Source organism: Ochotona princeps, chromosome 11, assembly GCF_030435755.1.
Source record: "Ochotona princeps isolate mOchPri1 chromosome 11, mOchPri1.hap1, whole genome shotgun sequence".
NCBI lineage: Eukaryota > Metazoa > Chordata > Mammalia > Lagomorpha > Ochotonidae > Ochotona > Ochotona princeps.
Genome location: NC_080842.1, coordinates 945,199 through 966,102, shown reverse-complemented (window position 1 = coordinate 966,102; position 20,904 = coordinate 945,199).

Below are 20,904 nucleotides of genomic sequence, written 5' to 3'. Positions count from 1 at the left end.
TGTCAACTGAATTTGAACTATGGAAATGCAACAAGGTGGAGCAATCCGCCATGGGGGGAGGGTGTGGGGAGGGGTGGGGGAAACCCAGTGCATAAAAAATGTATCACATAATGTAATGTAATTAATTAAAAAAATGAAATAAAAAAAACAAATGCTAATATTACAGTAAAATGAATTTAAAAAGAAAAGCTGCTCAGGATCCACTGGACAGCAAGGGTCAGAGCCGGGATGCACCCAGGACTAAGCCACACTCTTTCTCTTTGCATTCATTTAATGAATAGTTACTGAGCATCACCAGAACTAGGGCAGAGGGAGGAGGTGTTTAGAGAGGCCAGTTGATGTTTGCAAGGTCACAGCCTGCTCCCCTTCTCCTGCTTGCTAGAAGACTGAGCATCCTGTATCAAGAGCAGACGCCGCTCCCGACCCCCGCTGACCCTCAGCAGCCAGAGCATCTCTGCTGACCAATACTGCTAAGGGCCACATGTTTAGGTAGCAGGTGTCTGTGGGAACCATTCCTGCTTAGAAATCACCAAGGAAGCAGAGCAGCCCTTCCCCGACTGCCCTTGAAGCAGAATGTGGGGTGCCCAAAGAGGCGCCTTCCTAGGTACAGGGTCCTCCAACCCCGTATGCACCAGGTGTGCCCAGTTTTCTCATGCAGATGTCCCCCCACAAAAGCCTGTCCCTGTATCTGGGTCGGAGGAGTTAGGCAAACCATGATTTTCCAACCTGATACAGCTCCAGTTGCACAAGGGCCCATGGCATTTCTGAGAAACCAGCCCCCATGCCATGTTCTCTGCCAGTACCCAGTGCATGGAAAGAGCAACAAATGCCAGGGAAACAAGTGGACCCACCATGGCTGCCACTGCCCCAGCCACAGTCACTGGAACCCACATGGGGGTCTCCTTGTGGGCTGCCCTTGCACAGTCAGTCCTGCTGAGGTCAGGAGGTCTCTGGCTCCCTCGTTCCACCACTAGCCATCCTGAGTCTCCACCATGGAACACTCACCTGAATAATGATTCCTTTTTCTTTATATTCAGCTCTAAGTGCCTTAGAAAATGTGCACACAAAAGCCTAGGGCAAGAAGGAAAAACCCATCAGGCCCCCAAGCTCACCGGCCTGGACTTGCTGTCCTCAGCTGACTCTCTCCGAGGTCACCGTAAAGGCTCCACCGCTGTCGGCCAAAGGGGACCAAGCCTCAGCAGTGTGGGGGAGGGAGTTCTGAAGATCTGTCAGCTGGGGCTGGGCTGGGAGTTGCTAACTCAATCCAGGTCTCCCAGGCGGATGACAGGGATCCAACTACTACAGCTGTCACTGCTGCCTCCCAGGCTGTGCTTTAGAAGGGGACAACACTGTTGCATAGTGGGTTAAACCGCAGCCTGCAGCACACTGGCTAGAATCCCAGTTGCTACACTTCCAATCTAGCTCCCTGCTAATGAACCTCAGAGACTAGCAGAGATTGGCTCATGTGATTGTACCCCTGCACCCACATGGGCAACCTGAAAGAACTCCTGGCCCCTAACTTCAGCCTGACCCAGCCCTGACCAGTACAGCATTTAGGGAGTGACCCAGTGGTTGGAAGACACGTGTGTGTGTGTGTCCCTCTTTCTCTGCAACTCGTCCTTTCGAGTAAATAAAATAATTCTTTAAAAGAAGGAAGTTGGTGTGGAGCCAGTCAGGCATTGAACCCAGATCCTCTGAGATGCAGAATGCAGGATGCAGGTGTCTTATGCAACATCTTTTTGTTGTCAATTATACCTTAATCAAGCTGGGAGAGGGGAAAGTGAGGATAAGGGAGGGACAGCTTATCCTGATGGAGATTACCGCCTCACTCCATCAGTCGGACACACCTTTTAGAATAAAAGGCCTCATTGCCATGACACACAGGCTCACCTACAGAAAGCCTCATCTGTTTCTCCACAGACTGTTGGGAACTCCTGGTTCAGGATTAGAAAGAAGTCACAGAGTGTCAGCCTACGAAGCAGGTGTTGCTGGAGTCCTGCGCACTGCCACCTGCACACAGCCTCCTAGAGGGAGTGCCTGCTTTTAATTTATATCTGTTTATTTGCATGTATGAAAAAGGCAGAAAGACACAGAGAGAGACAGAATCAAATAAAGATCTTCCAAATACTGGTTCACTCCACAACCCCTCAAACACCCATAATAAGCTGGTGAGTGGAAATCAGGAAGCTGGTGTCCAACCCAAGACTCTTCGGCAGATGACAGAGACCCAAGGACTGGAGCAGTGCCTGCTGCCTCCCAGTGTGTGCGCAAACGGAGCCAGAACTCAGCCCCAGGGGCATCTCAGCCACTGCCCTCAAACACCTGCACCCAGGTGTTTCTACTAAGCACAGATTCCCCCCTGTCTACTTTTGCCTTCTGCTGTAACCAGGGAAACTTTGAGAAGTTCGTGGAAACTGAAAAGATCAGCGTACTGGAGTGGGAGAGGGGTACAAAACCCTTTTTGAAACGTCTGCAGAGGAGGGGTGTCCCCGAAGCATGCAGGCTCAAACCTTTCCATCCACTTGCCAGAATGATCCAAAGGCAAAGTGGGAGAAAGGAGCGAGGAAGGGAGAGAGTTGGACCACGTGTCTCACCTTGGACACTGAGTAGAGGAGATAGAGAGGCCAAGGGAACAGCGCCACCCCGAGGAGATGTTTAGGATGAGGCCTTTCCGCCTAGAAAGCAAACAAGCCATATCCCCATTGCTTTGCTGCCCAAGCTCAGGCAGGAGTGTGCCAATTGCTTCCCGAGGAGGCCATCAACCTGATCCCTGCCTAGTCCTGGGTGCCCAAGACTAGGACTGGCACCAGACCCCAAACAGGCTCATCCACCTGCATGTGATAACCAGGGCTTGGCCTGTCAATCTCTTAGGTGAAATCAAGATAATGCACTGGGCTCAGATGGGGCTTGGGTTCTCTTTCAACCTTTGGGGGAACCCCCCTAAGAGCTCCAGGTCCCTCCTGTCTCGACACCTGGACCCCTGGAGGGTGGATGATCCAGCATGGAATCCTGTCTTGTCAGGAATTTGAAAGTCCGGTGCTTGATTACATGGATACCCCCTGGCAACGTCCTTAATCCTTCCCAAGTTGTTGACAGGAGTGGGGGAAGGTTGGGCTGGGGAGACAGGGATAGCGAGCTATAGATTAGAAAACAAAGCCAACTAATAATAAAAAAGAATATAACTATAATATAATAATATAATCAGCAAAACATGGTCTAGGTCCCAGATTGGCTTCTGGAGCTTTCTTTTCCACTGCACATGAGCACAGGTGGCCGTGTGGCTCTGCCATGTCTTACCTCGACTCCATGTATTTTAGGACGAGCTGTGTCATCTGCAAGAGAAAGTCAAAGTTAATCCTCCCCACGAACAAGGAGCATGCCGGGTGCAAGGCCAGAGCCTCAAAGTCACCTCAGCAGACCAGCAGCTCATGTGGCCTACAGGTGGGCTATGGTAGTGGACACAGACGTGACACCTGCCCCGTAGGATGACGGTGGTGGCCCAACCTGACACCAACCCCTTCCCTGGGGAGTGAGGGGGAAGGAAACAGACCTTGCCTGCAAGTTCCAGAGCTGGGATACTCCATTTAAAGAGCACGTGTGTGAAGAATGAGAGAAGGGGGCACATGCCTGGGCTGAGATGCTCTCTGAAGGATGCAGACCTAATCCTAACACAGAGGGGCGAGGTCAAAGGGTGGCAGGTGCATCCTGCCTGTTCCTTCTCATCCAGGGAACCCCTCAGCAACCAGCACTGCTCACCTGTCCTCGGCCAGGCCCCAGAGAGCCTCCAGATCCAGGGATGGGGGTGATGGGAGAGGAGGCAGTAGGAACAAGGCAGCAGAACTTTCTAGAATCCCCGGGCCTTCTTCTGAAATGCTGGCATTCAAGGAAGAAGGACAAAGGGTCTGCTGAGGATGGAGTCAGCTTCTGTTGGCGCCTTTCTGGAGGACACCTGTGCAGTCCCCATACCCCACACCTACCTCCACCTGCCCTGGCTTCCGGTTGTGTACAAGAGTGACCCCAACTCAAAGAAAGGGCTGGACTGGGTAGGCCCGGCTCAGAGCTTTGCCCTGTTCTCTTGTTGCCTCAGGCCCACGCTTCTGTCTCTGCCCCTGAGGGAGCGTATGGAGAGCATTTCCAGGTGAGTCCCAGGTGCCAGCCGCTCTGCCAGCTGGCATGGTTAGCAGGGCGTGGTGCATTCATGGCATGTCCGGGGGCTTCCTTTGAAGGCTTCCCTGTGGCTTAGGGAGTGTGGGGTCCACACATGTGCCACTTTTTAAAAAACGAACAAAGGCGGGCCCGGCGGCGTGGCCTAGTGACTAAAGTCCTCGCCTTGAAAGCCCCGGGATCCCATATGGGCACCGGTTCTAATCCCGGCAGCTCCACTTCCCATCCAGCTCTCTGCTTGTGGCCTGGGAAAGCAGTCAAGGACGGCCCAGAGCTTTGGGACCCTGCACCCGTGTGGGAGACCCAGAAGAGGTTCCAGGTTCCCGGCTTTGGATCGGCGCACACCGGCCCGTTGCGGCTCACTTGGGGAGTGAAACATCGGATGGAAGATCTTCCTCTCTGTCTCTCCTCCTCTGTGTATATCCAGCTTTTCAATAATAATAAAATCTTAAAAAAAAAAAAAACGAACAAAGGTGTTTCTCTTGTTGAAGACCCGGGGATGATCCCAGCCATGAAGGAAAGCCTGGGATCGCAAGGCCCAGGACTGAAAGACCATGACATAAAACGCAGCGCAACAGCTCAGCAGCTTTGCACTACTTCTGCTAGAGGGTAGGATGGGGTGCAAAGAGCCACAAATGACTCCACCTACTAAAAAGTGTATACCCAACAGTGGTGTGCAGGATGTTACTGAACACACCAGCCTGCTTATAAAACCATGCCAGTGCCAAGGCATTTGCTGTCTGCCCTAGAGACAAGACCCAGACACTAGGGAGAATGAACCCACAACCAGCTCTTCCCGGTGGAAATAGAATAGGGCAATGGAGAGACCACACCACGACCTCCCCATCAGGTCCAGTTCCACTTGAACCAATCTGCCTCTACAATGAAAGGGGGCACTTCTACAGCAGCCCAGTTCCACCAGGTGCCACACTTTGGCCCTTTAGCACATGCGTTGATTTCATACCTTCATAACTGAGGTGATGTTACGATGGATGAAGCCCTGTAATAAAAAAAAATAATAAATAATGACAATAATACTCATCAGACCAAACATTAGAGAAATTCTCTTGGAAAGCAGGCAATGCCAGAGACCAGAGAGTGGCAAATGGGCACATCAAAGCGCTTCCATCACTCACTCAGCCTGCAAAATCAGGTCTGAATGGAGCTTCAGCAGGTGTGCACTGCAAACATCTGATGTCCAGTCTATGGTGCTCTGCACACACGGTGTGGACTAAGAACTTCCTTCGAAGCTGGCATCTCCTATTATGGAACTCACCAAGAACATTCTCTCCACCAACAATGACCATTCTGCTGTGCATCCTCCAGGCTTCCTGAGCACCCAGTCCCCCCGCCCCAGCCTGTGTCACACACTTGCTACAGCCACTGAACAAATGTCATTACCTGGGAGAGAAGAGAAAGCCACAGAGGTGACCTTCTCCCTGTGCCTCCATGAGATGAATCTGTAAGGCATAGCCAACCTTTCACAGCGCACAGCATAGAGCCCCAGAAGGACAAGCTGCTGGGTAATCACCTAGTGACTCCTGGATGTGGTCCCCATTTGTGTATCAAGGAGCAGTGGGGGAGCAAGACATGATCTGAGCAATACTCAGTCTTGGCCAGACCTGCTTCCCATCACCACTTCCCAGGCTCTAGTGACAAACCAGATGGAGGCACATTGGAAGGGGCCCCATACCTGGGTGAGTGGAAACCAGACCTACCTTCCTGGATCTCATCCGATGCACTAAGGAAATGTGTGGGGAGGAGGCTCGGCAGCATTCCAACGTTGCTGACTGCAGAAAGAGGCAGAACAGACATGCATCAGAGGAACAGGTGTGAGTGGCCATGGAGAAGCATGCGCACAAAGGAAACGTACTCTGATGACTGGGGAAATGTCCAGATACAGGGGATACCATGATTGGACCACAGTGCAAGGCAGCCGTTGCAAGCAAGAGCTGCTTGATGGGGAACCATTGGTGATGTAGAGTTTCAAGATTTTTTTTTTTTTTTTGGTTGGGGAGAAGACAGAGTTACAGTAAGAAAAGAGGCAGATGTTGTGATCTTTCCAAAGGCTTGTGCCACAGCTGCTGCGATGCTGGAAGGAACCCAAAAGTTAATCGTGAAACTTGTGGGCTGGGTAGCTCCAAAGGAGATGATGGGTCTACATGTGCAAGCCACGGGTAAGCCAAAGCAAGACGCACTGCCTGCCAGCGTCTAAGGCTTTTGTCTCTATGAAAATCCACAACTACAAAGTTATTTGATGGAAAGTTAGATAAGCCGGCAATTACGACATTAGGTGGACATGTCCAGGATCTGAAAACAAAAATGTAAATCACACTTGCATTAATCAGATTGTTTTTAAGGCATATGTGGGAAACAAACATGGTGTTGAAATCTGCTGTCTGATGTCCTTCCTCGTAAGCTGTAATGATTAACTAATGACACTAACTCTGTATGTGATCCATAAAAATAGGATGTTAGAGTAAGGCTCTCGGCTCTGGTGTTTCGAAACACCTGGTACCTGCTACTCTCAAGTCACGGCAGGCTCTCGCTTGCTCAGCATTCATCTTTCGGTTTTGTTTATTGCAGAGTTTTTGTGTGCTGGCGTGCAGCACACAGATTTCCCATCAACTGGGTCACTGTCCAAGTAGCTACAATAGTCAGGGCTGGGCCAGACAGAAGGCAGAAGCCAGAAACTTCACCAGGGTCTCCCACGTGGGTGGAGGGACCCAAGGACTTGGGCCATCTTACATTGCTTTCCCAGGCACAATAGCAAGGAGCTGGATTGGATGTAGAGCAGCCAAGACTCAAATAGGTGCTCTAGGGAGATGGCAGCACAGTAGCCAATGGCTTAACCTACAACACCACAGCATTGACCTTTGTAAGGTGTTTTTTTTTTCTTTTCTTTTCTTTTTTCTTTTTTAAAAGCAAATTACAAGGACTCAGTAGTACATATAACCCTGGCTTTAATGATACATGTGTGTTTGCCTGAAAGGACATGCCCTAGAATGCGCTCTCATCTCAGACTACTGGAATTGTAAGAAATTTGTATTTCTTTTCCCTGCCTGTTCTTTCTTTTGGTTCTTGTTCCAATGATGTGATTTACATTTTTATCTGCAAACATGTCATTGCTTTTCCAAATCAGCAGAAAATTCAGGAGTCAAATTGTGTGTATACAATACAAATACTACACTTATAGGAGACTATAAAATATTTTGTCTATAAATTATTGCAGGAAAAATCTTGCTTTCTAAATAAGACAGAGGATTAACTCTCAACCACACGAACATTCTGTTTCATAGAGCAGTCATAGCGACATTGATCAGCTAGACAAATTCTCCCAAATCCATATTGCTGGTAGTCCACTTTCTATAGAATGTCAACATTAAACTCCATGAAAGAAAACTCGTCCTGGGGCTGGTGCTGTGGCCTATCAGCTTCAACTGCCATTTGTATCTGCTCCTCCCATTATAATGCATGTACTACACAAAGTATGCACGTTGTGGCACAGTGGATTAAACTACCACCGGGGACATCCACCTCTCACATGTAAGTACTGGTAAGAGTCCCAGCTACTGCATTTCCAAGCTAGTCCTTATTAATGCACCTGGGAAGGCAGCGGGTAATGGCCCAAGTACGTGGGTCCCTACAACCCACATGTGTGCTCCATCCAGGTAGAGTTCTTGGCTCCAGCCTGGTGAAGGCCAAACAGCTGTGGGCACTTGAAGCATGGGCCATCAGGGAGAAGATTTTTCTCTCTCTGCTTTCTAGATGAACTCAGTGTTGTTGTTGTTGTTGTTGTTTTTTAAGGTGTACACAATGCCTGATTTCCTGCTTTCATATCCATACAAATAAAAACATGGAAACATTTTAAGAATGAGATTGTTGAGGCCAGCACAGTAAGCTTCTGCCTTCAGCACCAGCATCCCATCCAGGCACCAACTCGAGTCCCGGCTGCTCCACTTTTGACCCAGCTCTGTGTTTGTGACCTGGGAAGATGGCAAAGGATGGCTCAGGTTTGGGGGCTCCAGTACCTATGTGGGAGATGTAGAAGAAGCTCCTGGCTCCTGGCAAAGCTCTGACCATTGTGGCCATTTGGAAAGTGAACCAGCAGATGGAAGGTCTCCACCTCTGTGTCTCTCCTCTTCTCTGCAACACTGCCTTTCAACTAAAAACCTACTAAAATGAAATTTTCAAAACTACTTATAGTTTTACAGATTTCTGTTCATTTGCCAACAGGAACTTCAGCTATCTGCTTAAAAGAGGTAAACAAAAACAGTTTCAATTAACTTTCTGCTTATAGCTGAAAAGAAAAAAAAGCCTTCTAAAATTGAACGACTGACATTGCTGCTTTGACACTGAACTTAAAATCAAATACAGTATTTTTACTCAAATGCTCTATCTAGTAAGACAGGAGACTGTAATTTGCTAATTTAGGGTGCTTACTCTGCTTCATTCAAAAGAGTTGCTAGTATTTCTTTCCTTTGGAAAATTCTTATTTTTCATGTCTAATATATTCTTGTCCTATAACATAATTATTATGACTTTACAAGTAATCAGCTTTTTAAAAAATTGGATAGATGGACTTTGCATCATTTTTCATATTCAAAATTCAGGAATTTTTCAACATTTGAGAAATGTATGTTTTTCAAGTGTATTTCCATTATCTACCAAAAGATGGGGGCATTATTCAGTAATACATGAAGATCTAGAGCAATGCTGCAATTATAAAGTGAGTCACACAATTCAAAATTTAATCTATATTCAAATAAGAGGTAAAGGCTGCACTTAATCCAACACTATCATCTGGAACAATATTGTATTAAAGATAGACTGATTTATAGTGAGGAGGAGACAGGAAGAATCTGCCTTCTGTTGGTTCACTCCCCAAAAGGCCAGAACAGCCAGAGTTGAGCCGATCTGAAGCCAAGAGCTCCTTCTGGGTCTCCACATGGGTCCGGGTCCCAAGGCCTTGGGCTATCTTCCACTGCTTTCCCAGGCCACAAGCAGGAAGCTGGATGGGCAGTGGAGCAGCCGGGACTCAAACTGGCATGCATATGGAATGCTGGCGCATGCAGGAAGAGAATTAGCCAATATAGCCATTGCTCCCTCCAGCTACTATTTCATCATGTAACCAATTTGAACTATTATTGGCACATTTTATATTCTTTTAAAAACCCAACATATATTTCATAATTTCAGCACACTGAAGTTTCAACTGACCACATGTCAGATGCTCGCCATGTGTTGCAAAGGACCAACAGGCTGGGCTGTACAGATCTAGAGTCAAAGTCTAGAACAAAATAGGTAATTTCCCCAAAACTTTAAGAGGAATGTTCTATTATGAATAAATGTGATCACTAAAACAAGAGCTCAATTTGCACACATGAAATCAGTGACAACTTGTGAAAAGTTGGTGAGGTGGAGCAAACAGAAATGTTGCCCAAACCTTCCTTATAATTCTATCAAAACAATTCTCAAACTTATGCTGTTAGGACAAAAGACATTTTTGCTATTTTGAAGAAAGTCGGGCTCACATGACACCTTGTGTATTCTGAGATAGACTTCTGCTCCTGGTCAGGGAGGGCTTCCCAATGACCAGATGCAGGCTTCGTGCCTTCCTGCTTCCCCCGGGATAAGGAGGCCTGCTCCACTTTTTAAAATGTTAACTTGCACATGGCACCCTAATGGCAATGATCTGCCCATCTGGAATCTGGGCTGGTCAGAGGCTCTGTGCAGTCCAGCTGTCAAAGGTGAGGCTGGGCCAAGCCTCTGAAGGGTTGATAATTCACATATCTGGACAAGTGAGAAGAGCCTTTCCCAAGTCTTATGTTATCAGAGCAGGAGACTGACACACAATCTAGATGCGTAAGCAGCAAGGCTGCTCTTGATGAAATACATCAGCTGAAACCACAACCATGGGGGCTTGTCAGTGAGGGCCGAAAGAGGAGAGTGTGCCCCGCCCGTGCTCCTGCCGCAGAGAGGGCCTGAGGTCACAGGCCTCTTCTGTGATGTGCACTCATGTGTTCGTGAGACACCCCCAGGAATGACCCCTCCATGCTCTACGGAGACAAACATGCCAGTCAGGCTGGTAGCAAACACAAGACACACCTCTGCCCTGCCCTGAGCCCAGCTGAGCCCAGAACAGGTGCATGCCTCCTCCTTCCACACTCCACCTCAGCACCAGGGGGCAGCGACTGCCTCTTGGATCACAGGTTCTTGCTTTAGCACACAGTCAACCCTCGTTACATTACACTGCTGCTCATGGAAGCTGTTTCCTGATCAGCTGGTACAGACACACTAGGAAGATTTCCCTCATTCCCACATTCAATACTCAAACACCATCTCAGAGACTGATGGCACCTTCCTTTAAAAATAATCTTAATACAGGAGATATGGCATCTTACTTTAAAAATAATCTTTTTTTAAAGATTTATTTATTTTTATTGGAAAGGCGGATATATATATAGAGAGAGGAGGAGAGACAGAGAGGAAGATCTTCCAACCGATGATTCACTCCCCAAGTGAGTGCAAAGGCCGGTGCTGTGCCAATCCAAAGCCAGGAACCTGGAACCTCCTCCAGGTCTCCCACGCGAGTGCAGAAGCCTTGGGCCATCCTCGACTGCTTTCCCAGGCCACAAGCAGGGAGCTGGATGGGAAGTGGAGCTGCCGGGATTAGAACCGGTGCCCATATGGGATCCTGGCGCGTTCAGGGTGAGGACTTTAGCCTCTAGGCCACGCCGCCGGGCCCTAAAAAATAATCTTAACACAGAAAATAAACTGAGGCTGAATATTCATTCTAGTTAAACACCTTTCTATAAAACACAGCTTCGGTTACCCTCATCCAACAAACACTGCCTTACGAACACCTTCCAGGAGCTCATTTATTATGCAAAGGTAGGTATCAACAACACATGTACTTTAAGAAAAATATGGACTCGGCTGTAACTGACATATGCTGAGAAACTAAGTTCTGAATATTCAATCTAAAAGGCTCTAACGCACACACACAAAAAGGCACACGCAGACTGTCCACGCGGACCGCCCACACAGACTCCTGCACTCCCTGGTATTCCAGACAAGTCCCAGGGGAGGGAAAGCTGTGCACGGTGGTGTGATCAGCAGTGGCCCTGGCCATTCAAAGCTTACAGCACCTACCTTCCCTAACCTTCTCTCACCCACAGTGTGACAATCAAGAATGTCTTCAGACATTGACAAATATTTCAGTCCAATAGCCCTGACTTGAAAATGTTTTCAGTAAATTAAGCTTTGACATTCCACACCTTGTGTCATTTTGTTTGTTCACACACTCAAGTTTTTCCTTGATAGCACTTAAAACACTTTCTCTGTAGTGGCACATGAGAGAAGGTAAAAATAAATACATTAAGCTTAAAGACTTCATGGTGTGTCTGAAAATGAAGATACAGTAGTACCTTAATTATTCTTTAAAAAAAGGCCCCTATCAGCTACAGCCATCAGATTTTGTTTTAGACAACTTCTCCACATCTGAAATAGTAATAAATGTCCAATTGACACATGCAGATGTTTCAAAAGCAGCTTCTAGCCTATTGGCAAAGGGGTACCCATAACAGCACTTCAAAAGGTTTGTACAGAATGCAATCAGAAGTCTGAGTTTAGGTACCAAAAAAAAAAAAAGCCTTCTTTCATCAATGGTACTCAAACATTTTGGCTTTTGGTCAATACTGGGAGAAGATTTTCAACATGAAATTAAATTTCCTAGATACATACAGAGCTGTGCCCCGACCCCCAAATTTTTTCACTCCTTCTCAATGTTCTGATCTTTTGTTTGGAAGAAATGTGTACTTCACATAAGTTGCCAAACTTACTGGTGTAAAATTATTTTAAAATAGCACAAGCTGGTCAACTGGCTGATCTCCATCTGCAGTGGAGGCATCCAGAACGGCACTAGCTCCAGCTCCCTGTTTATGGCTTGGGAAAGCAATGAAGGCTGGCTCAAGTCCTTGGGCCCCTGCACCCATGTGGGAGGCCTGGAGAAAGCTACTGGCTCCAAACTGGCTCAGCTCTGGCTGCTGTGGCCAGTTGGGGAGTGAACCAGTGGATGGAAGATGAATCTGTCTCCCTTTTTCTCTCAAATCTGCCTTTCAAACAAATACATCTTTTTTTTTTTTTTTTTTTTTGGATTTATTTATTTGTATTACAGAGAAGAGGAAAGGCAGAGAGGAAGATCTTCCCTCCGATGGTTCACTCTCCAAGTGACCGCAATGGCTGGAGCTGAGCCAGTCTGAAGACAGGAGCCGGGAACTTCCTCGAGACCTTAACTGCTATGCTATTGTGCTGGGCCCAAATACATCTTTTTTAAAAAGTTATCTGTGACAACACAGACTAACGGATGCTACATGAGATGACACGGGTACAGAAAGAAACAGCATGATCTCACTTATGTACAGGTTCTAGAAAAATGATCTTAGATATAGGCACCAGGTCATGTCCCAGCTATTCTACATCCTATCCCATTCCCTGCTAATTGTCTGGGAAAAGCAGCAGAAGATGGCCCAAGTGTTTGGGCCCCTGCAGCCCCTATCAGAGACTGGGACGAAGCTTCTGGTTTAGACTGGCCCAGTTCTGGTTGTTGTGGTCATTTGGAGAAGTAAACCAGCAGACTGAAGATATCCCTCTCTCTCTCTCAAACAAATAATCTTTTAAATGAGGGGAGGAGGACCATTAAGTTTTTATCAGTGCTGATACCACAACATTTAGCATTCAGTGGAGGCATTTCTCTCAGGCATAACAACAAATAAAGAAAATACTGTTTGACAAAGTTTCAACTGTCTGAAAACACTACTTTTAACTTTTTTCAGAATATAAGCCTCTCCCTTAACACCAACAGCTAAACAGACCACTTTTCTATTTGTTGACACTACCTCAAAGTCTCAGACAAAAGCTTGGGCCTAGATGAACTGTATCAATTGGATGGAGAGATTCAGTGAATGTAAAATGTAAAACTTGACAATCCAGTGTTTTCACAGTCACTCCGATTCTAATTAGTCTGACCTTTTAGGACAAGGAAAACTTTTCTCAATGTCGCAACTGCTTTTGATTTATCAGCAGCACCACCTTCACCTGAAAGACAAGCACACATTGTTCTCCTAGGGGCAGAAATCATAACACAGGTCTGTGAAATTAACTGCCACCACAAGCGAGTACAACGTAACCACACCGAGGCTCTGAACACACTCAGCACAGCAAAAAAGACTGCTATGAGATACATGAAACAGCCTTGCCAATTACACCTACTGGGAAGCAGTGCCACAAGCACCTGTGAGCCTTCTGCAATGCAAACCTTAGACCCACTGAGCAACCAACCAGCAAGCCAGTAACAGCAATGCACATATAGGTGTCAGGCAATTAACCATAACTAGTCTCTCCGTGCATACATCCTGTGAAACAAAACTATTTTAACAATCCACACTAAGTATTGATAGTGTTTCTAAATGGCTCCCTTGGCCAGTTTCTGTCATAACTTCTAAAGTCTAACACTGTAGGATAGGTCTTCAACAATTTTTCTTACAAAACTATCTTGCAAGTTGCATCTCTCCCCAGGCTACCATCCGCTGAGCCGTGACTAGACAGCAGTGAAGGTACTTTGCTCACATAACTGCACATGCTGTCAGCATCCTCTCCCAAGGTTTGCTCTCTAGAGTATGACAAACCTCCCTAACTTCTCTAAGTAGGTAATTCACCTACTTTCCTTGTCTACCACAATAAGGTCAAAGGTTTCAGTCTAAAGGTTAAGAGTACATCTTTCTTTTTAAAAAAATCCTGGTCCCTATCCATTTCATAACTATCATAAATTATGTCAACTGCAAACCTTTATCAGACTTTATCACAGCCTCCCAACCTGTTTATCTTAGTTTACAGCTGCAAAGTATTTCTAAGAAATGGTTAAATATAAGCAGACAGAAGAGCACGTTAAAAACTCTCACTCAGACCCTGTGCCTACTCTGCAGCACAACAGTGCACACCTGTGCCATGTCTGAAGCAACGGATTCCCTGCCTGCTTCACTGCACATGGGGGCTGAGCCAGAGAAAGGCCCCACGGCTGTGCAAGTCAAAGACACCACATTAGGCAGATGACACTGTTACACTTCCCCGAGACGGCTGTATATTCTCAAGATACACAAGAGTACTTGGGCATCTGAGAAATGGGTACAGCTGATGTTGAACAAGAAGGATTTCTTTACACATTGTTGAAACTTTTCTCAGATTCTATCAGCACTAATTTCTTTAAACAATTTAACATTCATAAAGACATGTACACAAATAAGTTAAATGAGTTACAGTGTTTTTAATTTTAGCATTTCACTCTTACAATGTAATAAATATTTCTCAAAACTCAAGATAGCTAATTTCAAACTCCACAGTTTCAGATTTTAAGGGGAAAAAAATGAAACTGTTCATCAGCTAGTACTATTTACAGCCTTCCAACAGGCAAGTTGCTGAATTTTCAGAAATTAAATTCTCATCACAATAACATGGAGACAATCTGAAGATGCTCCTGTGATCTTCCCGTACTTACCCACCCTCCCCTCCCCCATCTTTTTTTTTTTTAATGTTACGTTTTCTAGCCAGTGGTGTGTAGATCTAGTAGCACAAAGAAGAAAATACCAGGAGCTTAAAAAACTGTACTCCCTGTCCTGTTTGTCTCGGATGAAAGCAGGCCCAGGCTGTGCTGTGTTTAGAAACTTTCACCTAATGTGTTATCCATGAGAACAGTTCCCAAGAAAGGTTAGTCATCCCAGCATGTTGTTAAAAAAAAAAAGACTTCATAATTTCAAGTTACACACACCAAATGTTTTAAAAAACTAAACGAAAACTGTAGATAAAAAAGTCTCAATTTAGAATTTGCTTACAATAAAACCAAATGGTCAAAACTTTGAGATTCCTTATTTTTTAAAAAAGAGAAAAATCATGCTCAAGTTGCTTGCTAGCATCAGCCTAGCAAAGTGAAAGTGATGTTAGAGCTTACAGGTGCTCCAGGGTTCATCAAAGGTACATGCTGTGGCAGTAACCATTCCCACGATAACACCCTCGCTGCGTCAGGGAGATTTCTTTTCTGAACTAATGTTGAACTGCAGCAGTCAAAAAAAGATAATCATTAATTATAGGATACTTTTACACATGACATAAGATTCCCTTAAAATCGTTATGATGCAACTGACATTTGATACAATTTAGAAGCCTAAAATTTGAGATGCTGGAAGATTCAGCTCCGCATATAATTAAAAACCACAAAGACGTAGTAACAGCAACTGCACTCAAAGCTGGTCGCGGCTCTCCTTTCCTCTTCCTGGGTCCCACTGTAGTGCAAAGCCAAACTGTGAATCCATAGCTTGTTGACAAGTCTGGTTTTAGAGCAACTTCAAAGAACCCCCCTCCTGGCTGGGATCCCCTTCCTCTGCTTGCGACTTCCCTTCCCACAGGAAAGTGTCTCTAGCTCTTGCCACCTCTCCCTGCTGCTGCTCTGAGCCATGAGTGACTTCTCTGGTTTCAGCAAATACCACTCACGAGTATGCCCACGTCAACATCACCCTAACTTGTTCTCAGCTCTGCATTGGAAAGCTTTCTGAGGCATAAGTGATAAGCCAGGATGGTACAGACTGAAGGTGGGCTAAATAGTGTTTTGATACATACGTATGAAGTGTAAACCACAATCAAGTGAATTCACACATCCACTCAGAGTCTTCAGTGTGTGTGTGGTAAGGTGTACTCTTAGAGAATCTCAGGAATGTATTACCTATAGCCACTGCATTGCACAGCAGGCTCCGGAACGTACTCATTCTGCAATGGAATCTTCAGAACCTTTGACTAACAGCCCCTGGTTTCCGCTATGGTCTGAGTTCTGATACTTTCCATCTAGGCTTACTGAGTTTACCTTCTTAGTTTCCATGGTTACATGAGACAAATACATAGGATTTGCCCTTCTGTGTCTAACAGCCTTTATTTAGGCATAATATCTTCTAAGTTCATTTTGTGAGAGACTGGAGATTCACTATTCCCCTGTGAATGTACATTACACGGCATGTACATTCATGCACTGCTCCTGCCGACAGATGCAGCTCATCAGGAACCTTGGCTCTGCGAGCAATGCTGCAGTGAACAGCAGCGTGCAGACATTTTTGGATGCAGATCCAGAAGGGGGCCTGCTGGATTATCAAATGGCTGTATTTTTAATGCCTTGGATAATCTCTGATAGTGTTTACCATAAAGGTGACACCAATGAATATCCGCACCAATGATGTGTAAGGGTCCTTCTCTCTCGGGATGTTCTGTTGAGTGAGGGCTAGGGCCTCTAGAGCTCCACTCCAGACTGCTGCTCATCGCAGGTCAGCGACTGGCCCCTGGAACCCCAAGGATCTCTGGAAACCAGGCAACATGCTGCAAGGATGTGCACGTACACATGTTTCTGGAATGAAGAGTCCTGACTTTCTTCAGATTCCCAAATGCAGAACAGGATCCTGAAGAAAAAGTCAACCTGCACAGATTCCACACCACAGCCTATCAGATCCTCTGGCTAAGCTGGCAGTGTATTTTATGAAAAGGGACTAGTCTTTATCAAAAGGGCTTCTACTGTAGTTAAGCTTCTCCAACAGTCAATGCTTGAGGACATCTTCTAATGCCATGGGTTAGCCAAGAGCAACTGGCGGACAGCTGTGTTTGTAAACAGTGTGTCTGCAACAGCACCATGCCCATCATTACATACTGTCTACAGCCGCTTGTGTGCTACAAAGGCAAAAATGAGTAGTGACAGAGACTGCATGGCCTGTGTGCCTAAAACACATACATGTCTGGACTGTTGCAACAAAGTATGATTGTCCTCTGTTAAAACATGCCTAAACTGAAAAAGAGAAACAGAACTAATCATGCATAATAAAAAGAAAACCTCTCATATTTACTTTGTAAGTACATCCGGAAACCAGCATCCCGTGCACAATCATCTTATTTTAAATAACAGAGTGCTTTACCTGCCATTGCTGGGCTGCTGGGGAGAGCGCCTGGAAAGATCGGAAGGCTCGGATCGTTGGTCAGGAGATCGAGACCGGCTGCTGCAGCGGGGAGGCCTGTCATGTGACCGGCCGGAATGATCTGATGCTAGCGACTGAATTTCTGAAATATCTGTTGAATAAGAAGGTACTCTTTATTTTCCCATGAAAAAGTTACAATAAAGTCCTTCAATCACTGAAAAAAAGTTACAAAATTTAATTTCATTTAAAATGGCCAATACAGGGCCCGGAGGCGTGGCCTAGCGGCTAAAGTCCTCGCTCTGAACGCCCCGGGATCCCATATGGGGGCTGGTTCTAATCCCGGCAGCTCCACTTCCCATCCAGCTCCCTGCTTGTGGCCTGGGAAGGCAGTCGAGGACGGCCCAAAGCTTTGGGACCCTGCACCCGCGTGGGAGACCTGGAGGAGGTTCCAGGTTCCTGGCTTCGGATCGGCGCACACCAGCCATTGTGGCTCACTTGGGGAGTGAATCATTGGACGGAAGATCTTCCTCTCTGTCTCTCCTCCTCTCTATATATCTGACTGTAATAAAATAAATAAATCTTTAAAAAATGGCTGATACAATCATTCATTTCATCAATGATTAAATAACAGTGGTGTTACATGCAAAGGGCATATATATATATCTGGAATTCTTAGATAAGAAACATGTTTGGCTTACAGGAAAGAATCATTTCCCTCAGACATGTTCAAGGTGTCACGTGGGAGCAAGCAGTTAGCCTAGTGGTCAGATAACACACCCAGGACACACTGGAGAAAACAGGACTCAATCTTGGTTCAGGATACCAATTCCAGCTCCCTGCTAACACAGACCCCAAATCAAACAACTGAGTTCTTGTCCCTACACACCCCACAACATAACAGACCTAGTCTGTGTTCCTGGTAACAGCTTTGGCCTCAGCCAAGTCCCAGCCACTGTAAACATTTGGAAAGTGAACTGGTAGGTGGAAAAGCTCTTGCTCTCTGCTTCTCAGATCATTGCTTTTTCTCAAGAAAAAACTTGCAGACAGACCCACACTCACCCTCTCTCTCGGAGGCATTAGCAGAATGGATACTGTCAGAAAGGTCAGGGACATTCAGCAGGGTAGCCCGCTCATCTCTCTGGACTACCATTTTCAACTTGCCTTTCGACCTCTCTATCAGTGTTTTTGCATCAATCAATGACATATTTTCTGTCACGGTACCATTTATCTGCAACGTGAAAAAAGCACTGCAGGTTGAAATTAGGCACCAAACAAGACACAAATGTTAACAGCCTATTACAGACAGAATTACCCAAAATATTAAGAATCAAGTATCCCCATTACACTTTTATCTAATGATCTCAGCATTCTATCTTCCTAAAACTATAACATCTTTAACAATATTGTTGCTTTGTCAGAAAGAGCCAAATTAACGCCCCTCAGCCCCTCCAAAATGCCATCTTGCTGTATTACTCTCATAAGTAAACTAAAGAACAAGTCTTTCAATATTATCTGGAACAACGGTCAAAATCATTTAACGTGTAAGAAAAGACACACCTATCCACCAAAAAAAAAAAAAAATCCTGCTGATGGGTGATTGGCTGATACACTGACTCTTTGAAAAGAACATCTGTGCTGGCACTGACACACAATAACCCTTGAGGTAACCCAGGTCCCTGGTACCCAAACACTGACTTTCAACTCTCTTTGGAAACACACTGCTTCAAATGTCAGCAAACACTCCACTGGACCTCCAGGACTTGCTTTCTATTTTAATGCATTAGAATGTAAGCATATGACTATACCTTCAATACAACATCACCTTCTTGAAAATTGCCATCTCTTGCTGCCAAACTTTCTTGTGAAATCTCCTTCACAAATATATGACTGGGCAACCAAATACCATATTGCACTATTAACTAAAATACAGGCTTTAAATACCATCAATAATCAGATCTGTCTTGGCAACTATGAATTGATACTCTTTCTAATCATCAGATAGTCTACAGTGTCAATCGGAGATCAAAGCGGGTCCAAGCTTCAGACAAAAGACTGGAATACTATGCTCCTGTTTTCCTGAAAGGCAGAAAGTTGAAGCAGAACATCTTTCTCACCCAGTACTGAATACAACCTTCTCAGAATGCATAATGAATAAGACTCTTAAAAAGCAAACTGCTTGAGGCTTGAAACACATGACAAAAGTTGACAATTGCATGGATGACTACTGTGAAGCAAACACTAGTTTTGCTTTTCCCAGCTCCTGGAGCAGGAGCACTCCTGCCTGTGCACACCTCTGGTCTGGGGAGACCTAATCAGAGCAGCGGATGTACTACCCGGTGGGAGCCCAAAGCCTGAGAGCCAGTCAGGCAGATGGAGTCCCTCCTCCAGACAACCTATATGTGCACAACAATCAAATAATATCAAGACATCACCAGGACAGAGCTACAACAGGTTCTGGCAACAGCTGCGGAAAAAAGATGTTTTTAGAAACACAAGGGTAGTGGCCACGATGCTCAGCACAGTATCCCTAGGGAAAGAACGGCCTTTGAACCTGTGAGCAGGGAAAGGAAGACCCTGAGCTTACTACATTCATTACACACATCAACACCGAGGCAGAGCAGTGCTTCCAGCATGGGATCAATAGTGGACCACTATTCAGGGCCCAAAAGCTACAGCACAGCTACAATGTAACTTAAGATAAACATGTAAGGTAGGAAAGAGGTGGGAGAAAAAGAAAGAAGAAATTTATTTTTTACAAAATGTAAGCAAGGAACTGTGCATACAGTTCTTTGCGTCTTGGAAATAGTCATTACTTCACGGAGGGACACAGTATTGGTTAAGATTGGTCCTATTCAGGATTAAAAATTTATAAATGACCTCCAACTTTGGGTCCCCACCCTCTCTGGCAATGACCATCAGGATCGCTCTGGAAACCCCTCAAAACAAACAAACAAAAAAATCTAGAATAGATAGAGAACAACAAGAAACGCTTAGAATCAGACAGGAAATGGTCAGCGTAGATTCACTTATACCTTACTAGGTGGGACACAAAGATTAGTTACTCCTCACTAGGGTATTGAAGTTCTCTCCGCACACCCCTCCTAAAACTGTTCTGCACCTAAACTGTTGACATATATGTTGTTAGAGTTATAAGCCAGTCTAGACTAACAGAAAAAAAGCCAGGTTCAGCAAAATTATGCTTCAACACTATAAAATGCTAAATACTATAATGAAAATAGACATGAGACAGCTGAATAGCAATCCACAACCACTTTAAGGTGTATAGAACCCAGCTGTATATAAACTAAAATTGAAATGTCAATGAAGAAGTCACAGGATGTGGTTCAGAACTTGCACTTTTTTTTTTTTAACATATAGGTTACTCAATACTATGTCAATTAACTCCTTAACGTAACAATTTGTTGCTGATGTCATGTTGGGGCTTTTGATTGATCGGGATGATACTATGTCGGCTCTACCTTCAGACCAGAGATGGTCTCCCCAAAAAGCCACTGAACTTATCTAGACAATAAGATGCTGGACTCTATGTTTGGTATATGCTTGCAATGAAAGAATCTCATGTGAGCTTGAACTGTGGTAATGCACAAGGTGGAGGAATCCACCATGGGGGGAGGGTTTGGGGAGAGGTGGGGGGAATCCCAGTACCTATAAAACTGTGTCACATAATACAATGTAATTAATTTAAAAAATTTATAAATGACCATTCAATATTATTTAC